Source organism: Phalacrocorax aristotelis, chromosome 9, assembly GCF_949628215.1.
Source record: "Phalacrocorax aristotelis chromosome 9, bGulAri2.1, whole genome shotgun sequence".
NCBI classification, from domain to species: domain Eukaryota; kingdom Metazoa; phylum Chordata; class Aves; order Suliformes; family Phalacrocoracidae; genus Phalacrocorax; species Phalacrocorax aristotelis.
The window spans coordinates 13,257,264-13,272,984 of record NC_134284.1 but is presented as its reverse complement, the minus strand read 5'-3'; positions in this window follow the sequence as shown (position 1 = coordinate 13,272,984).

The following is a 15,721-nucleotide window of genomic DNA, read 5'->3' as shown; positions in this document are numbered from 1 at the left end:
ACGTTTTTTGGTCAGTGTTTTAAAAAGGTTCTTTAGCTATGTCATTATTTTCATTTTCTATGTCTAGTGCTAGCAGCAAGTGCGTTACCTGCAGTGTGAGAAAAGCCTCTTTTTGCAGCATTTAACAGCTTATGGGGTATCAGGCAGGAAAGCTGTTACTGCCGTGGGACCCTACATAGCCATTCTGGACTGTACATGGTTTCTTTAACTTCTTTGACTCCTTATGGATTGTCCCTCAGGTGATTTTTTGCTCTATTCTCAGAAGGGAGAGCAGATCATAGAATTATGGAATTATTAAGGTTGGAAAAGACCTCTAGGATCATCAAGTTCAACCATCAACTGAACACTACCATGCTTCCTAAACTGTGCCCTGAAGTGCCACGTCTACATGTTTTTTGAACACCTCCAGGGATGGTGACTCCACCACCTCTCTAGGCAGCCTCTTCCAATGCCTGACCACTCTTTCAGCAAATAAATTTTTCCTAATATCCAATATAAACCTCCCCTGACAGCTTGAGGCCATTTGCTCTCATCCTATCACTAGTAACTTCGGAGAAGAGACCAACACCCACCTTTCAGGTAGTTGTAGAGAGCGATAAGGTCTCCCCTCAGCCTCCTCTTCTCAAGGCTAAACAACCCCAGTTCCCTCAGCCACTCCTCATAGGACTCGTTCTCCAGATCCTTCACCAGCTTCGTTGCCCTTCTCTGGACATGCTCCAGCAACTCGATGTCCTTCTCATACTGAGAGGCCCAAAAATGAACACAGTATTCAAGGTGTGGCCTCACCAGTGCCGAGTACAGGGGCATGGTCACATCCCTACTCCTGCTGGCCACACTATTCCTGATACAAGCCAGGATGCTGTTGGCCTTCTTGGCCACCTGAGCACACTGCTGGCTCATGTTCAGCTGCCTGTCAACCAACACCCCCTGGTGCTTTTCCTCCAGGCAGCTCTTCAGCCACTCCTCCCCAAGCCTGTAGGGTTGCATGGGGTTGTTGTGACCCAAGCGCAAGACCCGACACTGAGCCTTTGTGAACCTCATACAATTGACCTCGGCCCATCGATCCAGCCTGTCCAGATCCCTCTGTACCGCCTTTCTACCCTCGAGCAGATAAACACTCCCACACAGCTTGGTGTCGTTTGCAAACTTACTGAGGGTACACTTGATCCCCACATCCAGATCATTGATAAAGATATTAAACAAGACTGACTCTGAAACTGAGCCGTGGGGAACACTACTTGTGTTCCTTCAGATGCTCCTGTTCCTTCACTGCCCCACTCCAGCTTCTGTTGCATGCAGCAGTTTTAGCAGACAATTTAAAAAAGAGGTGATGCTGGCTGGCTGTGTCCGGCGCAGGAAGAGGCAGAGGAATCAGGCTCCCTGCCATCAACCTCTAACTTCAGCAGGCGGGATGTGGGAAAAAAGCAAAGCCCAACCCCAGCCAAATAAAGCTGGCCTGCAAAAGACCTTCATTCCTGAGGAATTTTTGAATTAAATACTGGCTACAGCCAGCCAGATTCTTCTGAAAATGACTATGTCAACTGGTTTTAAATAACAGTCTTTCATGTATATGTTTTTTATGTTGCTTCCCATTGTCTGTTGATTTCCCCATAGACACTGGAAATTAAATCTTTTGCTCAACACATTTTTGTTCCTTCTTACTTGGCAAACATAGAATTTTGAGTCTGACTGGAAACAAGATGGCTGGCTATGCACTGCTCACAGTCTGCTCCCCGAATGGCCGACGGGAGGAGGTGACAGCTGCCCTTGTGCAGCTGACAAAATCAGTGTCTCCTTTGGGTTTTCTGGACGTCTACAACTCATTCCTGTAGCAGTCCCTGTTACTCTTCCTGTTATTTCAGCAGTGCTGCTGTACTCCTTATGGAACAAGCCAGCCCTGACTACACTGGGCTTCCTTTGTAAATAGGCAATTCATTTCTAAACCTTCTCCTAGGAGTACCAGCTCTGGTGTGCAACAGTAGCCACAGATTGCAGAATTATTTTTGTAACTTACCTACCTCCAGCATTGGGCCAGGAAATGAGAATTGGTCCCTCCTGGGGACACAGTGCCCTTATTACACTGTATTAGAAGTCCAATTTCTTTTGGGAAAAAAAAAAAAAAGGAACAACTAAAGCCACCTGAATCCCTCTGTCTGGAAGAAAGTCTGACAGAGATTTGGAAATGGAAGCTACAGTATTCCTTGAAATTACTGAAAGCAAATTGTAATGAGGAGCAGCTGGAAAGAATGAAATCTTCCACATGGCTGTATGTGCCATCCATATTGGCCCAGATTGTACAGCTATGGCCTGAAAATGAAGACAGATCCCTTACAAGCACCCTTGTGTTCTGTACCATTGCTACAGTATGGATTTATTTTTAATGGCACTCAGAAGTGCTATGAGAAAGCACACAAGGCTGCCTCTCCACAGGATGAGTCTGTTGCTGTTGGTGTTACTGCAGCACCTAAGGGTTAGTGGCTCCTGCTGCTGGAGTAGACTTCTTCTCAGGGTCAGTAGCACATGACACTGTTATTCAAACATTTCTGTAATACTGTAGGTCTTGAACGCGGTTGGTTGTCTTCCATCTGTGTCACTGCTTTGGTATATAACCTTAGGTGGGTGTAATGTCCCTCTGCCTTTTCACTGGCAAAGATAAAATAATCTTCTACAGCGCAGCATTGTATGGAAAGACCTTCCAGGCAAATCTGAAGCCTCCCTTTAAACCTCACCAGTATAGCTTCTGGCTTGGCCTGGGCCTCCTTTGCCTGGATAAAGCGCTTCAGTCACGATCTGCCATTTGATCTGCTGTTTCATTTCAGCGTCTTGGATCTAAGTGAGCAGATAAAAAGGGAGAACAAAGGAGGGTTGACTGCATGACCTCTAGTGCCATAATCTGGCAGAAATGGGCTTTTCTAATGGTTTCTAATCTCTGAACTTCTGGGTTTTTTTCCAAAACTGCTTGATACCTAAACTCTTCCCTACGGTGTGGCGTAAAGTCATCCATAGCTACCATATCATACTTGAAGAGAGACACAAACCTAGGAATGTAATTTGCTTGAGTTTGTCTCCCTTGCTATGCCAAGTATCTGTATATATATAGGAAGTAAACCAAAACAGTGTGGGTTCACTATCTTTAAATCATTAGAGTTGGACCTAATTCACAGAGACACCACAGAAAAAAGTGAGCTGAGAAACAATTTGAAGGAAGACAGGTTCATGGTGTCCTTTGACAGCAAGAAAGGAGCATACCAGAAGGACACAAAGCAGGAAGTGAGATCCATTCAGAGTGAATGGACAATACAGTAAACCCAAATCTTCCTCATGGGGTGAGAGGGTAACTGGTCTTTCAAATCCAAAAGCAGTTTCTGTTTCTGCCAGGAATTAAGTATATGTCTTATATTCAGTTATGCCTTTGAGTACCTAGTCTGGGCTCTGAGGAGGAAGAGGGAGGCCATGGTTATGATGATTATATTGGTTTTGCTTTACAGTATAGTAGAGGTGGTATTAGCTGGTCACCTTTGGAGTTTGTCCTTTCTTCCTAACATTGTGACCTGTAGGAAAGAGCCAGGCAGCAGCTACTGAGTGTAGAGGAGTTGGTGCCAGGGGACAGCAAGGGCTGGTGGCTCCCTGGGGATGGGGTGTGGGGAGCTGCAGGGAACCTCACAGGTCAGCAGGGCAGGGCCTGCCAGCCCAGGCTCATCCCACCACTCTAGCCAGGAGCACTGGAGCAGCCTTGGCACTGTGCTCCTCCCTGGGGATGGGGACAGGCCAAGGCTGGGCTGAGATGTCAGCTCTGCCCATGCGGAGTTGGAGACCAGCATCCTATGGTTTTGCTGATGCAGGGACTGATGGGGCCTGAGGGGACTGAAATGGGGTCCTGGGCCACGGGCAGGGTGTGGGGAACCTCAGGTGAGGGTATCAGGTCCCTGGTAGTCAGGATTAAAAGCACTGTGAGCTGTTTAAAAACAACATCAGAAACTGCATGCCATTTTCCTAGTTTGAGGTCACCAGGTGGCTGGGGCTGGATCTGGGCTCCCTGAGCATGTTCCCACTCTTCCTTTAGCCTGAGTGAGCTTGGTCTGAGCTAGTTACCTACATTTAAATCTTTTATACACCAGTTTCGTGTGACTTTATTGCCAGTACGGAAGGAATTTTGCCTCTTCTATGCAATTTCCATCTGTAAATAAAATGTGCTCCTGGCACCCTTCTAGTAGAGAGAGCTACTGGTGATGCCTGTGTAGCAGCAAGCAGTGTCATACAGAGATGCTCAAAATTAGATAGGAGAGCTAATTTGGGTCAGGCAGAAATGCAGCTGTGTTAGGTACATACCTTTAAAAGAGAAGGTAAGGAGCCCAGTGAGAGCTACATTAATGAGACTGCATTGCTTTGGGACTAGAGTTGATGTGGACTTTTCTTAACTGCACTATATGGTGGGCACCTCTTAGAGGCCTTCGCTTATACTTCTAGCTGTGTACATCCCTCGGGTGCTTTAAAGTGTTTCTGACGCATAAGAAATATTCCCTACTGAGTCACCCCTTTCACTTCTACAGTGCCACACGCTGGCCCTGTGTGGGGACACTGGGGACTGACACAGAGACTCTAGCAGCAGCACCCCAATGAATCACTCCTACAGGAACAGCCAGAAATGCTGCGTGTGACATTTGCAGAACTTCCAGAGATACAGCTCTAACTATATTCAGCCCAACCCGTGCACGTATCTGTGAGGTTTCCACTGTCTTCTGCCCAGGGTGCCGTGTGTGTGAAATTGTTCAGACTCCTGTTTTGACTAGAGGAGGCCTAGCCAGTTGCAAACTAAGAATAGCCAAAATATAACTGTCAGCAATAAAAAATATATATAGATATAGATATATATAAAAATTAACTGCAAGTAAAAGAATGTAAAAAATGGAGCGTGTCAGTAAAATATTTTGGCATTTCATTGGTATAAATACCCAGACTCCCTAAGCACTTTCAATGCATAATCTAGATTTACTGCCTTTTTGAGATGGCTGAAGTGGTAGATTCTTTAAAGCTTGACATGACTGGACCATAAGCATGAATTGTAGAAATCCAGAGTTACAATTTTATGGCCTGTGTGAACACTTTTAGCTGTGTGCTTTAGAGATTTATTGATGTTCTCTATGTTTGAAGTGTTTTTGTGAAGAAGATTAGAATGTCAGTTAAAAATGTGAAAATGACCAATAAATTCTCTTTGGTTTTGGGAGGTCAAAGGAAAAAATCTGTTGGTTTGCATCTCAAATAAAAGCCCCCCCTTAAAGCAAAATCAATTTTTCCCTCATCTTCCCTCCTATTTTTTAAGGTTGATGCAACTTAATGAAGGTTACCAGGCCAAGAACTTTAGACCTGGAGGATGAAAAATGCCTAAGCTTCACATAGCCAGGAAAATACAAGTAGCGACAGGACAAGCTTCCCCTGTGTGCTGTTCCCCAGCCAACGTGTTAGTGCTTTTGTGCAGTTCTCAGCTTCCTAGACTACTGCATAAAGTTAGCTTGTAATTGGGTGGAAACCCTGTACCTCATTTCAAGAGAGCGTATAACAGCCGTCACCTTTCAGCATAAAGAAGACCTGAACTGGTGACTTAAACAGAAGCCACATCTACATCCTTCCAGTGCAAGGAACCATATTTCAGACTTGACTCAGCTCATCACCTCCCACCCTCATTGCCTCACATTCCCACTGAGACTGACTGCAGAATGATGAAAATAGCAAGGCAAGGCATTTTGTGTTATATTTCTGATCTGCAAGGAAAAGCAAAGAATGAGAAATGTCAGGAGTAAAGCCAGCCTTAGGAGATATCCTCTTCCCAGACAAAAGAGATTTGGAAGCATAACCATCCGTATTTTAATGCCATTCTGAATAAAACCTATGAATCTCTTGATGCATGGGCCACCACTAATGTGATCAAATCATCCTTAGACTGTCTGTGGATTTCTAAAGCACCTATCACTGCCACAGCTAGGTGACAGATTACAAGAATTAGAAGAGACATCACTGCGGTTCCATTTATACCGTATTCTCTGTCTCCCCTAAGGCATTTTAAGATGGATTCTCTGGTCTCTGCTAAATTTGCTTTGCACTGGTTACAGAGCATAGGGGGAACACAAACAGGCAGGAGAGTCCCACAGGAAAATTCGCTCAATACAAGGGAGGTCTGTGCCAGTTGTATAGCTGCCTCTTCTCTGTCCCTCATCCCTCTAGTGTCAGCAGGAACAGGATGAAACAAAGTATTATATTACAACAGATCTTTCTCTGGTATAAGGTCCATTATCTTGTTTGTGCTGGTGGTGTAAAGTGAAGTATGAGATTTATTGTTATAGCTTCCAGTCGGATAAGGCAGCTAAAATTTGGACATCTGCCTCTTCAGCATGCCTTTGTCGAGGGTCAAGGTCTCTCTTATTCTAACTGTTTTGCAGGATAGCCACAGGGAAAGACACCCACTGTCTGTTTGGCAAATGACTTCATAGAGAAGGATTACTGTGCGCAGGGGCACCATGTATGGTCTCAGCCTGAGGTCAGGCTGAGCTGTTACTCCACTGGAGAATATGACAAGACGTTCTAATAGCTGAAGGTTTTCTGGCTCATGAGATCTTTTTGCCTCTGAGGATGGCAAAACAGAACTATGGCTTCCCCACCTCTACCTGCTCACAGGAAAACCAATCATTACTTCTTTTCTTTTCTCTTGCCTATGTTTTCACGCAAACTAATCACATGCTTTTTACTGACTGTCATTGATTATCTCCTTCTGCCCCTCTCAAAACCAAGCCAGCCAGCCTAGTCATTGGAAAGGGGTTAGTTCCAGGTTCCAGTTTTACCTGGACTGATAATCTGCCTGCTATGCAATGAAGGTGCAGTTTAAATTTCTCAGGTTTTATTAGTCTTCAAGTTCTTTCCCACCTTGATCCTAGTGGGCCTGGCAGCCGTTTAGCCAAAACCCATCCTGTACTTACTGCAGCCCAGAGAACCTCAGGACATTCCTTCTGGGCTTCTCAAGTCCAGCTCCTTGCTTGCACAGCCAGCCGTTTCATAAAATCAGTTTAGTCTAACTGCCTCTTAAAACCAGCACGGGTTTTGGCCTTACTCCTTCACAGAGCATCAATGCTCTCAGCATTAGAAACCTGACAATCCCTAGCCTAAATATATGCATGGCTAGTTTATACCCATTTGTTCTTGTGCCAGCATTGTCCTTTATCTTTAAATAGCTCTTTCCTCCTCCCCATGTGTTCACCCCCTTAAGTATTTATTTATAGATTGCAATTATATCCCCCTTTGCTAGGCTAAACAAGCCAGGCTCCTTAGTTAATTAAGCTCTGGTGAATGATGCAAGGCCAAGCATTGTGGATGCCCAAAATCTGCCTCAGTCAGGGCTACATTAACAGATCATCAGGAGCCAAAAAGGACACACCTAATTTTTACCGGAGCTGGTTCTAACTGCCCTCCTACTTAATGGGAATCTTCTTAGTTCAAGCTGGGATCAAGTTTTCACTAGCCAGTCCTCCATTTTATCTTTAAGGTAAGGCAGATGTGGGCTGCCTTTGATGCACCCTGTTCCATCCTGCTTGACGTATCCAAGCAGCTGGGTAATCCTTACTACATTAATCACATCAGGGTTGATTTTAAAAATAAAATTAAGAAGTGAAAAATATGGGAGCCTCATTTGCTTGCTTGTACAAAACATGTCCAGACAGAAACTGATGAAATGTGTGAGAGGCAACAGCCCTGCATCAGCTGTGGGAGATGGGCTGGAGGAGTTAACAGGGCTTTTCCATCTCTAGCCTGTAGGACTGTTGTAATTCATCATTTCTATAGCACCATAAATTAGACGGCACTCCGCAAGCACAGAGGCAGTTCATGCTTCCCTGAAGTCTACAGCAGGACTCTCAGGATGGGGTGCCTGGCTGAAGCACACTCTTCCCCAGAAAGGCTTCCACTGTGAATACCATGCCTACAGGACTATGTGACAGTACTGCCCCATTGTCCCATTGGAGTGGGAGTAAAAAAGCTGGGGAAGGCAGAGGGCTTTTTTCCCAACTCCCCCATATCACAGCTGGACTTCTCATCTCTCCAAGGCCTGTTTTAGCATTGCCCGGGTGGAGAATAGGCTTCTTGGGGCTTTGATTCAGTCTGGCTGTCCTCCAGCAATATCCACAGTACTCCCTCCCCTCCCATATGCTCTCCATTAACATCCTCCTGTCTGCTGAATAAGGAAAGAATAACTCTCCCAGCCCCAGCCAGAGCCCCTGAGCCAGGGGAGTTCATCAGTCAGACTGGTTTCTTCTGAACCCAGAATAGGCCTCGTTAATGGGCCAGGAGGGGATTTCATTTTGCCTTTCAGCTAGTGGCTGCCCTGAGCCAGGAGTAGAGTCAAGTTACTGTGTCCGGGAATCTCAGCTATTCCAAGAGTAGGAGCAAGTGAGCTGCTGACTCAGGAGGTTTCCTAGTATTTTCAAGCAGGGCTCAGTCCTGTCAGAGCAAACTGAACTGTTGGTCTTGCTTTCTTCTAGCCCCAGGACAGGGATTAACAACAGTCATAGCCGACTGGGAACAGGCTGGGGAATGGAACTGGAGCAGGACTGTGGATCACACCTTTTCCTGGCATGGACACAGGTCCTTGCAAAGACTCATATTAGTCCTTTACCATTTTTTACTCCTCTCCTTGGAGGGCTGTTTAGTATAGTACAGACATCCATCAGCTAATGAGGCAGCTCAGCTTTATTTGCACCATTTTCTAAAAGTGAAGATAAAATCAGAGGGAGAAACAGACTTAGGGGGCAAAATGTTTCATTGCAAATCAGGGTAAAAAGGGATGATGATGTTCTGGAATCCCTGCCTCCCTGTACCCTGCTGTCACCCAGAGACCACCTTGCTTCTGGTTTGTGCAGGGATGTGGGAGGATCCTTCCTGTGTGGCTAAATCTTCCTTTGGGCTTTGCAGGGCCTGCAACAGAGTCCTGGCCTGTGTCTGGGGCAAGTGGTTAGAAGTCATGCTGAGTTCAGGATTCTTGTTCTCATTTCAAGTCTGCCTACATGCTCTTATCTCCTCAAAAGGAACCAATTTCTAGAGGTTAGCAGAGAAGATGAGGCTACTAAAGCAGTCCCCTGCACTCATCCCTCATGAAGCGGTGCATATTCCTTTGCACAGAGTGAAGTCATTGGAGAGCATATGTTTGCACGTTTGCACCCCTTCCTTTCCCAGCACCACTGTGACTCCAGCTGGCCTGTTATAACATATCTCCTTTCAGCCCCTGCAAAGTTCTGTCAGCAGAGAGCCTCGGGTCTCTTCTTCCAGGTCGTGTTAGTCCTTTCTTCTTTGCTGCTTCTCTCCATGGGCTGTTGTCTCTTGCTGTCCTAGTCCCTTCCTCAAGCTCACTTCAGCAATGAATAACCAGCCTACTATGTAACAGGCAGTTGGGTGCAAGCTGGTATTTATAAAACAGGAGGTTTCTATGTGCCTTCAGCTATTGGCATGTCTATCTCAGCCACATCCCTATGACTAGGATCTGATACAGGGGCAAGGATAGGTAAAAGCTTCTCTTAACTTTCCTTCAGCCTTGAAGATACAAAGGTCCCCATTTGAACGCCTCAGGAGCTCTTGGATTGTGGCCCACATGCCACCTGTCTCTGCAGTATGGTCAGATGGGTAGGATGGCTCTCTTAGCTAGCATCTTACAGAGATTTCTCCATGTAAGGAGAATTTTCAGCCACCTTTTTGAAGGCCTTAATATCCCATTAGAGGTGCCCAACATTACAATGGTGACAAGCTGCAGACTAAGGCTCTCGCCTGCTTACCATTGGCATGCTGCTTGCTTTAGATCATGAGCTCTGTAGAGGTCCACAGATGGTGCCCGGGGGTTGTGATGGGTACAGGGAAGCAGCTGGTGAGGAACAGCATGGCCTGGGGCATCTTCTTTTCTGGAAAACTGACAAGTGCTGATTTTTCTCCATCACTTCTTAACACACCATTTGGGTTAGGATGGGAGTCCCATCTACAGAGTCTGTCCACTGAACTATGGCCCCAAGAAATCTAGGTGTCTTCCTCAAAAAATCTTTGAATAAGAGAGGACTGAACTGTTTCGTTTCAGCTAACCAGGGCATGAATTAGGTATGTGGGGCTGAAATAGAGTAAAAATGGATTGCAGAGAGAAATGCCTGTAGGAATAGATTTCATTTGGCCTGCTTGCTACCTGTGAGACAGGGATCCCTGTAAAAAAGGCAGGACAAGCCTGCTTTGATAAATATGACCAGGTGAAAAAAACTTGTCAATCACTCTGTCATCTAGTTCAGTGAGTCACATGTGGTATCTCTAGAAAGTTGGTAACACCCCAGAGTCACTAACTTAATACATGTTTAACTGAAGTCTTGTCTCATATTTAATAGCAACTCCAACTGGGCTTGCGTTGCAATCTAGAGAAGGGTGGGGATTGCCAACATGGGCCTGAATAGAGGACTAATAACCCTTTAGTATCCAAGATGCCTAAGAAAAAAGTCAGCAGAACATTTGTATTTGTAGCCAATGCTTATTTGCAAAAAGTGATAGAAATGTGATAAACAAGACACCATGCTACAGTTGTGTGGGCTAGAAAGCAGGAATCCAGGATGAGGGCAAAGGATGGACACAGAGAGATGGCAGGGATGCCCTGAGCAGGATGGTTCCCATCTGAGGGCAACATTCAGATGATGCTGTGAGCTCCAAATGTCCAGCTTCAGAGACAAAGACTGTCTTGAGGGTGTCTGGATAAACACAGCTAAGCTATCAGGATGCTTTATCTCCTCAGAGGGAGGGAGCCCAAATGCTGCAGTGTTGCAGGCAGCCAGAATAACATGTGCTGTGTGATGTGAAATATTTAAGCACACATGGGCTTTGTGGCGTTTCCTGCCAATCTGCAAAGGATCAGTGTGGTGGCTTGCACTGCCAGGAGCTGTGTTAAGGAGAGGAGTTTCCCGGTGGACATAACCTAGCTGCCATACTACACAGGGCGTGTGACTGAAAGGCACGACTTGGCTATGAGGAAACCCTGAAATGTCACATTGTCCCTTCCAAAAAAATGAATAAACCTGACCCATCTCCATCTTCCAGAGAGTCCGGCTCCTCCTCCTTCTCTAGCTATATGCCCAAGGAAACAGAAATACTCTCCAATTTCTCCAACTTGTCCAGCTGTACAAAGCAGTGGCTGTGATGGGGAGGAGTACAGTGACTGCCCTTCCCGCTGGATGACTTCTCCCCGATGTGCAGAGGTGACTCCTGGTGAGGCAGTCATCCAGCTGCTTCAGGTGATGCACATGTGCCCACTTGACTCTCTCCTGGAAAACCTCACGCCTTCCTTAAGGGTTGCTCACACCCATCCGTAGACATACGCATGTAAACAGCATGATACCACATTAACACAGTTGAGACCTATGATAATGGCAACGAAACATGAAAGCTTCTCCCTGCTTCCTTGTTCTTCTGGTTTGAAAGAGCAGGGTGTGGGTCCCTGAGTGGGTGGGAGAGGGGTAGGTGCTCCTTCTGGCAGCTAAGCAGCCCTGCTCCACTGGGAGGGGGGGTTGGAAGGGGCTGGGAGTGAGGAGGGGGCTCTAGCCACAGAAGATTGACTGGGAACTGTAAGGGCACAAACCAGTGCCCTGAGCTTTTTGCAAATGGCTTCCTCTGCTCTGAACACCAAGAGCTTGCGAAGCGAATGGAGGTAAATGCCATTTGCAGAAGAGACGGGATTTTTTTGCCTTGTTGCAGGCAGGACCAGCTGCGTTCCAAACCCATGACTGCAGCAGCCATGACCCCTCTGAAGGGAAATCTGAGCCTGCAAGCAGTTGTGCTGGGGAGGGCTACGCTCTCACGTTTCTCTGTTTTGTTTTGGAGCCTCTGATAAGTAGTGGGCTTGCTTTTTTCCTTCCTTTCTTTTTTTTACTCCCCCCCCGCGAATGTATTTCCACAGCCTCAAGGAAGGAATGAAAAAAAAAAAAAAAAAGGTTCTGGAATGGGAACAAGTATGTTTCAAATTACAGAAAGGATGCGAAAGGTTCAAGAATTTGAGCCCTGACTCCGCCTGTGTCTGTCTCCACCCCCCCAGAGAGCAGCTCGCATTGTGGCTTTTCCACTGCGCCGCACAATAATGTGGCAGCGGGAGCAGACCGCCCGGCGGTCGCGGGCATGGAGAGGGTGCCTTTTGCAAGGGAACAGCCTGGCAGAGCTGAAGCGCTGCCCGCGGGGGCCTCCCGCACCGCCCTGCCCGCAGCCCGCGGGGGCCTCCCGCACACTCGCTGGCTCACAAGCCTATTGCTTGGCTGGACTGTCAGGCGTTCCAAGAAACCTTTTCTTAGCGCGCTGTTTGTTTTGAGCTTGGGGTTTTTGTCTCCTAGGGGGGGTGTGTGTCTGCGTGTGCGCGCGGGCCTTTTTCCTTCCAGTGGTGAAGCTCCATCCTAGGAATATGCTGAGGACCCACTTATGAGAGCGGAGCGCCCTCTGCTAGGTGGAAAAGGAGGAAAAGCAGGCAAAGGTGCAGCTCTGCGGTGGCGAAGCAGGTTTCTTGCTGCTGCTGGTAAGGCGTAGGTCCTCCTTAGACACTTGCACACTGAGATAAGCCAGTGCATGGTGTATCGACACATCAGTGCCCTGACGGTGACTCAAGGGGAGGGCTGGCAGCTGTGCTGAAAGCTGTACAACAGCGGTAAGCCTCTGATCCTAACTGTCCTGCTTGGACTTCTCAGCACACGTACATGCACCCAGGGTAACCGGCTCCCATTCGAGCTCCACAATGATCAGGGGGGGAAAAAACCACTGGCAAAGAGGACTGTTGAAATGGCTTGATCTTCCCTTACTGGGAAATATCATGGTTGGATCTGGTCTCGGTCCCTTATGGAGGACCATATTCTGGAGACCTTCTCCAACATATGAACACTTTATCCTGTGAGCCCAAATGCAAATGTAGACCAACAGGGAATGCACATCCTCAATTTCCTGGAAGGAGGATCCTCTGACTAAGGTTATATGGCAGGACATTACTTCCTTTTCCTCTTGTGACATGATCAGATACCCCCTTCCTGTGAGGCTGTGAAAGCTAGTGTATTTGTCCCTTGAAAGATACACAGCTAATGGCATGCCAGAGGAGGAACTAAGGTCCTCATTAAGTGTCTGGAACAGGGAAGGCTACCAGAGCAATCTGTCCAGCCTGTGGCGTGTGTCTGGCTGCCTTCTCAGCAGCCGGCAGGAAAGAGGGTGGCAAGGAAGGAACTATGGGTTGATTGCATTCTTCTGGTGGGCCAAATTCAGAATGCAATCCTTTGGTTGGGCTCTCTGGATTAAGAAACTATAAAATAGTTTCAGTATTGTTGATAAATAAGGAGTGACCCACATAAGAAGAACTATAACATACATTTTCAAGAACTGAGATGTCCATTATGTTCATGAACTTTCCCAGTGTCTTGTAAAAATCATTAGCATCAGTCAATTGAGCCGATACTGCTGCCTCATGCTGGAAAAAAAAAATTTTTCCTTGCAAGCTTTCACTCCATCATCTCTTCAGATTCTATAACATTGCTGTGACAGATCCAGGTGAGGTTTTACTCAGTGAATGAACGGACAGGGGACTTAAGCATCTCAGTTACCCTGCCCAGTGCGTTGTGCGTGGCATGCTCCCAGTCCCATGATGCTTGATTTTGTGCATGGCTGCAGAGTGCCCCTTTGCATAAGGTGTATATCTACTGATATACACTGAACACCTTTTGATATACTCATTATATGGATGGGAGGCCACTGGAACAAAGAACTATTGATGCAAGTTTAAAAGATGAATACCCATTCGGCAGCGCATGAGATTTTTCCTTTGAAAGTGAAGTCAAAAACCTTTAGGCCAGTTCAGCTGCACAGATCAAAGATCTTCAACATGAACAAGATGAGATAGTTTGGCATATAATGTTAGTCTTTATACTTACTCTGAGATTTCCAAAGACTGACTAGCGATGTGTTTTTCATGCAATGCTATGTTTTTGTAAGTGTTGTGGTGGTGCCTAGGAAATGAGCCTGTATCGGGTCTCGTTCTGCTGGATGAGCTCCACAGCAAAAAGATGATTTCCCTTGTAAGAGATCCAAAGGTTCATCTAAACTAGCAAACATGTTAAACACCCTGGTGTGCCTGCTGTTTTCTTCAAAACATGTTACTTACACAGTGTTATTTTGTTTCTAATATTGAAGAGATCTGACAATGTCACTTGGCTGTGTCACTCTCACAAGCCATGGAAGATGCAGAGATTATGTTTAGCTAGCTTTCTGCACTGTCTAATTTTGTGCTGGCAGGCTGAATTCCTGAGGTATGTTAGATGAGTCTCAGAGCTGCCTTAATTTATGCTGGCCAAACCATTTCCTTCTGCAGCATTTCACAGGTGTGGGATCAGCAGAGCAATTCATGTTCCACTCCCCGACCGCCCCTGCTCAGTATCTACCACAGTTTATCCCTGAATTCCCAGCAAGGGGACAAATGCTGCCACGAAGCTTAAAAAAGCTTTATTGATCTGATAGTGCTCAGAGAGACTTGGCAACAATACAAACTGCAACTACATCCCTCCACCACACTGACTGCATGTGAATTTGGAGAACTAAAATTTTCAGTAGCACTCCCAGTTTTTTGCTAGTATTTTAACTGCATCAGGCCACATAGTAGGACAGAAGGTTGCATCTAGTTCCTTCCCAGAGATCCACTCTCTCTTGATTTTGTGTTTAGCAAAGTAGATAATTTTTATTTATCAAGCCTTTCTGGAATGGAAATTTTGGCTTAAACTCTTCAGCTGAAAGAAACCATTCGGTCTCCCTGTAGGTTTTTCCTGGTGTAAAGGTACAGTCTAGCTGCCACATCATTGTTGAGTCTGGGGTTTAAGTGGACACTCAAATAAATAAAAGCCACACCTGCTGCAGGCCAGTACCCATCTCTATTTGATTATGATGTTTTCTTACAGAAGATTTTTGATGGCTGTAGCTAATCTAGAATCTTAAGGGCGATAATTGGACAAATCAGTTTAGCTGGGCAGCCAATTCTGTGCAAACCTAAACAGAATAGTAATGTGTGACTAATACAAAACAGCACACTGCACGAGATAAAGATGCCTGTGTAACATATGCAACACAAACCCAGGACACTGTGGGAAGAAAAGATAAAGATACTTAACAGTATATACGTGCTATTCCTCCACTCAAAAGCACACCCTCTTCTGCAGAACACAGTGCTGTAGGGACAGCGAAGCACAACCTTTGCTCTGTGCATCAGGTACCCCGAAATCCTATTGTTCTCTCTTAAACATTTTCCAGTGTGGAAACAAGTGAGAAACTTCTCACTACTCATCCAGCTTAACTGACTCAGAGCATCTGCCTGCTGATAAGCCAAGAGTCTTGTTTTAGAGGAAAATCTGGGATGCTGTAAATCTTCTCTGTCAGGTAACAACAGCTGCTGGTCATGCCAAAAAAAACCACTTCTCTTTTGTGCAAATACAAAATAATTAGGTGTTCCCAGCTCCCTGGCCTTAATTCTCAGCCTGCACATGTTGGTATTTACATTTTATGCTTCTTAAGCTGAAAAAAAAAGACTCGAGAAAGAACTTTTTGGGGCTGAGGCAGGGAGAGAGGTATAGATACTTTACACTGGCATGGACACTGGATGGTGAACACTTGGTCAACAGACTTGGAGCCACTGAAGAACTTCTAGAAGATGACCTGTTTT